This window comes from Coregonus clupeaformis, unplaced genomic scaffold (assembly GCF_020615455.1).
Source record: "Coregonus clupeaformis isolate EN_2021a unplaced genomic scaffold, ASM2061545v1 scaf1688, whole genome shotgun sequence".
Taxonomy (NCBI): Eukaryota; Metazoa; Chordata; class Actinopteri; order Salmoniformes; family Salmonidae; genus Coregonus; species Coregonus clupeaformis.
Genome location: NW_025535142.1, coordinates 1 through 7,257, shown reverse-complemented (window position 1 = coordinate 7,257; position 7,257 = coordinate 1). Strand labels below are relative to the sequence as shown.

General features: G+C 43.0%; 1 pseudogene; it reads right to left on the bottom strand.

Annotated features, from left to right (window-relative positions):
• Window positions 1-249: 249 nt before the first annotated feature.
• LOC121561997 lies at window positions 250-1,820 on the bottom strand (annotated as a pseudogene).
• Window positions 1,821-7,257: the final 5,437 nt, after the last annotated feature.

The following is a 7,257-nucleotide window of genomic DNA, read 5'->3' as shown; positions in this document are numbered from 1 at the left end:
ACTATGAAAATGTAGAACATGTTGACGACAAGTCAAAGGTATTACAAAGTGAGAAGCAACTGTTGAACATTTCCATTCACCAAGTATGTTATTTGGACCTTCACACTACAGAGTTTCATAATTATCTCCAGCTGGTGTTTTATATAAATGACCACTGAACAAAAGGTAATATTGCAGACTGTGTCTTTATTTAAAACAATCTCATATGCTGAGAGCCTCTCCAATGTATTCTCTCCTAAAATGTAGCCATCACCGCTTTATGGAACACAGGAAGGGAAGTTTCAAACCAGCAGGGGACATCATTCTGGCGGTGGGATGCTGGGAAAGAGAGAAACACAAAAGGTAGGTATTGTATCTATGTTGGTTTTATAAATATGTAGCTAATAAAGGAACAAATTCCCTTTAAGATGCATTTTACAACTATCCAAATGTTTGATGTATAATGAGAGGGAGAATACTCTGGTGACAGCATTGTACCTCCGTAGTTCATCTCCATGCAATGCTCCCGGCCGTTCGTGTTGTCCTTCACAACACCATGGTTGGAATTAGAGGAGTTGCCCCGGGGCCCAGTTCTGGTAGTTAAACCTGGACCCGTCACTCCACAGCCAAAGACCCTCCTACAGAGCACATAGGAGGATGCATCACCAGCACACAGTAAACACTATATATTTACACTGTAATTACTGTAATTAAAGGGCAATCTGGGAATTGGAAAATAGCTAATTGGCAACCCACCACTGTTTGGGTAAATAGCTGAGGGATGGGCCTGGAGAAATGTAACCACTCTCAGATTCCTAGACAGAGCTATTGATGCCAGGAATGACCATATGAGATCATCATGATTTAACCATGGCTTGAAGCTATACAGTGTTTGTAATATCAGAAAACAAACTGATATGAGGGTTGAGGCACCACTAGGCCTTTATAGATGGAATTCATCAAGAATCAATGCATCCTATATGTTTCATGAGGGTTGAACAGACCTTGATGGCATCGTTGGCTCCAATCCAGGTGCGCTGCGCTTTTCTTGGTACTCTTCTTGATGACAGACTGAAGAAAACGATACTGGGGAAGGCTGTGCACTGATGCCAGATTACCTCCCAAGAGCAAACATTTCCTCTGGAGAGAGAGAGAGAGAGAGAGAGAGAGAGAGAGAGAGAGAGAGAGAGAGAGAGAGAGAGAGAGAGAGGAGAGAGAGAGAGAGAGAGAGAGAGAGAGAGAGAGAGAGAGAGAGAGAGAGAGAGAGAGAGACAGAGAGAGAGAGAGAGAGAGAGAGAGAGAGAGAGAGAGAGAGAGAGAGAGAGAGAGTTAGACAGAGATAGAATGTAGGGTAAACAGAAGGACTAGCACATCATGTTATAGTTTCTCAACCCTGTTGAACAGAGACTAAACCTACAGAGTCAACTGCAACAATGTATGGCCACCAGACAGGGATGGAGATAGCATCCCAGCTAGCCCAAGTCTAGTGCTTTTCAGACCAGGCTTGTAGAAAATGTTTCCAACTAGCCCAAGATGCAGGTCAATTATTGTCTTTTCCATTATCACATAGCACATTTTGGACCCTGGCTAGTAGAAATTGCGGTCTACCAGCCCGGCTGGCCAGTGTCCAAAATCCTTAAATAAGCGGATGATCTCTCATTAAACCATCAATACTTAAAATCACCCACACAGCTGATCTCAATTATCTACAGCAAAACGTCCAGGTACCTCTGCCTCTGGCCATGTGGTCACGAGGGGACGTAGTGATAGCAGTGTGTCTTGTATCTGGGCCAGCCATGTGGGCAGACTCTGCGATGACACTCTGTAGGGGGAGAGATCATATTAAATATCATTATGAAATGGTTAGTTCCCACCAGACAATCTGATTGGTCAAAAGTGCGTTCCAGCTGTGATGTTACTGAACAAAACCCCATGGCTAACCACGTGTTGTTGAAAAATGACCCGATTCACTTTGAGTCCGTTATATCTGCAATATGTAACTTTTTGGGCGACCTGACTAAATTCACATAGAAATGTGAGTTATGGATCTATCATTCTCATTGAAGTCAAGTCTAAGAAGCAGTATATCTGTTCTATGTGCGCTATTTCTAGGCTTCTATTCTTAAATTTCAATTTTTCGTCTTTAACTTTCGGTTTTGTATGACGGCTTCAAACAGCTGAAAATACAATGTTTTTGGTTATGGAAAATATATTTCACAGTGGTTAAGATGTTACAATGATTCTCTACACTTTGCTTGCTTGTTTTATCACATAAACTGAAAGTTTTATCGGTTGGCAGTTTGCATATCAGGTTCTCCATAATATGTTTCTCACCTTTCGGAGGAGAAATGTGTTCCTCCGAGGAAGAATGATGATGCTGATCCTTGGGAGGAGAAATGTGTTCCTCCGAGTCAGAATGATGATGCTGACCTTTCGGAGGAGAACTGTGTTCCTCCGAGTCAGAATGATGATGCTGACCTTTGGAGGAGAAACGTGTTCCTCCGAGTCACAGCGTTTACCCCGATCATGCCGATCCCCTACAACAAAAGAGAGACAAGGACAGAGGGAAGATTGAGACATGCTTTTTTTAAAAGACTTGGGTCTCGATTCAATCTGTAAAGCTGAAGAGTTACAGATTACGTGATAGAAAATTAAAAGTAATTTCAGATTGCAGCGTTAACCGTGAATGCAGTCTCTGCTAAAGAGGGAACATTGCCTTTAAATTTCCAATCACTCTGTAAAGCTGAACAATGCGGATTGAATAGAGCCCTAGATCAGTTTCAGAACTATGAAGCCACAACAGACCTGTATAGAATTATATTTTAGTCAATACAGGGGAGCCACTACCAGGAACCTGGGTCCAGTGACTCTCACCCCAAAACCTAGGTCACTAGGTGTTGTGTTAAGGTCACTAAAACCTTTGATCAGAATACCTCTGCTACCCCTTGCATCTCCCAGAGCAAAGAGACGCTGAGAAGCAGAAGAGTGGTCAACATCGCCATGGTGATAGTCTCCTGAGAGAGAGAGACAGAGAGAGAGAGAGAGAGAGAGAGAGAGAGAGAGAGAGAGAGAGAGAGAGAGAGAGAGAGAGAGAGAGAGAGAGAGAGAGAGAGAGAGAGAGAGAGACAGAGAGAGAGAGAGAGTGAGTGAGAGACAGAGAGAGAGAGAGAGGAGTGAGGAGAGACGAGAGAGAGAGAGATTGAGTGAGAGACAGAGAGAGAGAGAGAGAGAGAGAGAGAGAGAGAGAGAGAGAGAGAGAGTGAGAGAGAGAGAGAGTGAGAGAGAGGGGAAGAGAGAGAGAGTGAGAGATTACAGACAGAGACAGACACACAGACAACAAGACAACAAGACAGTCAAAGAGAGAAGCCGTCAATACCAATTCAGTGAGTACTTCAGAGATTAGGGGAGTGCAGTGTTCCCCTAACCTGTAGTTGAGTACACTGTTAGAAAAAAAGGTGATATCTGGAACCTAAAGGGTGTTCTTTGACTGTCCCCATAGGAGAACCATTTGAAGAACCCTTTTTGGTTCCAGGTATAAACCTTTTTCGTTCCAGGAAGAAACCTTTTGGGTTCGATGTAGAACCCTTTCCACAGAGGGTTCTACCTGGAACCTAAAGGGTTCTACCTGGAACCAAAAGGGTTCTACCTGGAACCTAAAGGGTTCTACCTGGAACCTAAAGGGTTCTACCTGGAACCTAAAGGGTTCTACCTGGAACTTAAAGGGTTCTCATATGGGGACAGCTGAAGAACCCTTTTGGAACCCTTTATTCCAAGTGGACCTCCAGCCATTCCACTTATCAGATGTGTTCCAGTACTTTCACATCAGAGCAGATTCAACTAATGAACGGCTTGGTGATTAGCTGGATCAGCTGTGCTTGTACTGGAATATATCAAATCAGTGGAGCGGCTGGGGTACTTGGGAGGTCAGGGAAACCCTATGCTATGTATATAACGTATGCAACTGCTAAGGTAGCGTTTTCTAAACTCGGTCCTGGGGACCCCAAGCGGAGCGTACATATTCCCTGTGTGCTAGGATAATCTACTGTACTTGGTTGAAGACATGAGACCTGAGTTTTGTCAGCAGACTTGAATTCCTTAGCACAGCGTTTCCCAAACTCGGTCCAAAACGGCACCCATTGGGGTCCACAGGGACCGAGTTTCCAAATAGCACCCTTTTCCCTAAGTAGTGCACTACTTTTGACCAGAGCTACATATGACCAGGGACACATATTCACTATGGGCCCTTGTCAAAAGTAGTGCACTACAAAGGAAAAGGGTGCCATTTGGGATGCACTCAGGTACAGTATTAGATGAACAGATGTTGAAATCTCACCTTCTGAAATCTTCAGTTGTAGCTTCACTTCTTCAGAGATCTTCAAAGGTCTTCACTGGGTCTCTCTCTCTCTCTCTCTCTCTGTCCTGCCTGTGAGTTGAGTTCTACCTCTCCCACCTCTCCTATTTAAGGATCCGTCCAGTCAGACCCCTCCCTCTCTTTTTCTCTATCTCTCTGTATCGTTCTTTAAATTGAATTAGAATTGAAGTTCACTTCCTGAATTGACTGTGTAATGTGAATATTTAAGATGAATAAAGTTCATAATCAGTTTAGAGATTCACACAAGTTTAGCATATTTATATGTTTTCCTTTCTGTAAAACACATGATTTCCACTGTTCTGTTTGTGACAATCTGGTTTATTTCCACTGTTTTGTTTGTGACACTTGGGTTGATGGTCACTAGACTAGAAGCTGAATGTTATGGATTAAACTCATATCTGTTGATAGTGAAGGACAGAGGACCCTGATTATTATTGCAGTCTCTGAACACTGTGTGATTCTGTAGCAGGTGGCAAATGAAGTTACTGCTTTCTGTTTTGACTTCTTACAAGCAAGGGCATAACTTTGTGTTGCATATTGGGGGGTTCTTTTAAAATGAAATAGCTGTGAAATAGCTGTTTCTGGTGCATTTTGAATGGGAAATATTCCCAAAACTTTCTTGATAATTTGGTCAATATATCCGAAACTCAACTGAAATACCAACAATTTCTGTATTACTTTAAACTGTTGGTCTAACTCTAATAGTTCAGAAAGCCACCACCAAACCCCTGCTTTAACTACATTTAAATTTAACTAAATGTAAGTGCCATAACCCCTGCAAACCCCTGCTTTAACTGAATTTAAGTTTTCATAACCCGTCTATTTGTGTACCCTTCACTACGCTTGGCATGCTACCTCCCCCCCAAAAAAACAGAAATACCTTATTTACATAAGTATTCAGACCCTTTACTTTGAGACTCGAAATTGAGCTCAGTTGCATCCTGTTTCCATTGATCATCCTTGAGATGTTTCTACAACTTGATTGGAGTCCACCTGTGGTAAATTCAATTGATTAGACATGATTTGGAAGGCACACACCTGTCTATATAAGGTCCCACAGTTGACAGTGCATGTCAGGGCAAAAACCAAGCCATGAGGTCGAAGGAATTGTCCGTAGAGCTCCGAGAAAGGAATGTGTCGAGGCACAGATCTGGGGAAGGGTACCAAAGCATTTATGCAGCATTGAAGGTCCCCAAGAACACAGTGGCCTCCATCATTCTTAAATGGAAGAAGTTTGGAACCACCAAGACTCTTCCTAGAGCTGGCCTCGCGCCAAACTCAGCTATCGGGGAGAAGGGCCTTGGTCAGGGAGGTGACCAAGAACCCCGATGGTAACTCTGACAGAGCTCTAGAGTTCCTCTGGGAGATGGGAGAACCTTCCAGAAGGACAACCATCTCTGCAGCAGTCAGGCCTTTATGATAACCTGTAACCCATAGCCCATCTGTTATTCAGCATGATAACCTGTAACCCATAGCCCATCTGTTATTCAGCATGATCACCTGTAACCCTATAGCCCATCTGTTATTCAGCACCTGTAACCCATAGCCCATCTGTTATTCAGCATGATCACCCTGTAACCCATAGCCCATCTGTTATTCAGCATGATCACCTGTAACCCATAGCCCATCTGTTATTCAGCATGATCACCTGTAGCCCATAGCCCATCTGTTATTCAAGCATGATCACCTGTAGCCCATAGCCCATCTGTTATTCAGCATGATAACCTGTAGCCCATAGCCCATCTGTTATTCAGCATGACAACCTGTAACCCATAAGCCCATCTGTTATTCAGCATGATCACCTGTAACCCATAGCCCATCTGTTATTCAAGCATGATCACTTGTAGCCCATAGCCCATCTGTTGTTCAGCATGATCACCTGTAACCCATAGCCCATCTGTTATTCAGCAGTGATCACCTGTAACCCAACTGTGGCTATGAATAGACGGGCTGAAGGCATGGGGTTACTCATCTGTAGTTGTTTTAATCATCAGCTAGATCAGTGTTTCCCAAACTTTTTTCAGTCACACCACTTTCATCGTGAGGGAACGTCCTGTGCATGTCTGTTGTGATGTCACATCCCTGTCAATGAAGACATACTAGTGTGATGTCACATCCCTGTCAATAAAGACCTACTAGTGTGATGTCACATCCCTGTCAATGAAGACTTACTAGTGTGATGTCACATCCCTGTCAATGAAGACTTACTAGTGTGATGTCACAGAAGTTGGTTCCTGCCTGAGGTTCAGAGAAACAAGCTTGTTTCAGCCTACTGCCTGAGGTTCAGAGAAACAAGCTTGTTTCAGCCTACTGCCTGAGGTTCAGAGAAACAAGCTTATTTCAGCCTACTGCCTGAGGTTCAAGAAACAGACCCTTCAATAACTCTGCAGCCTACAGAAACCAGATATTTTAAGGTTAATAAACTACGAACGTTGTCTTTGAAGTCTAAAAATGTAGCCCAAATATAACCATGAGGAATTATCTCTCTTTTTTGAGAACTAGTGCTCACAGAGAGATGCTCTGTCCTTCCCAAGATAAACTTCTCCTTTTGAAAAACATCATTTTCCATATAATTCTTACTCCCTGCTTATTAATTTACCATGTTGTAGTATTTTATGTGTTCCAAGGTAGCTCACAGATTTGATGGTTTGTAAAGGAAAGATTCACCCATTTTGAATAATATATATCGTTTTTGTGCATCTCTGAGTGATGTTCTATTGATTCCCAGGATCATTTCATGTTTTCATGTGTAGTTGCAGCCTTCCCATAACTTTAACCCTTTTAGCTAACCCTTCCCCCAACTCTAACCTTAACCCTTTTAGCTAACCCTTCCCCCTAACTCTAACCTTAACCCTTTTCGGAAGCTAACCCTTCCCTAACTCTGACCTTAACCCTTTTAGCTAACC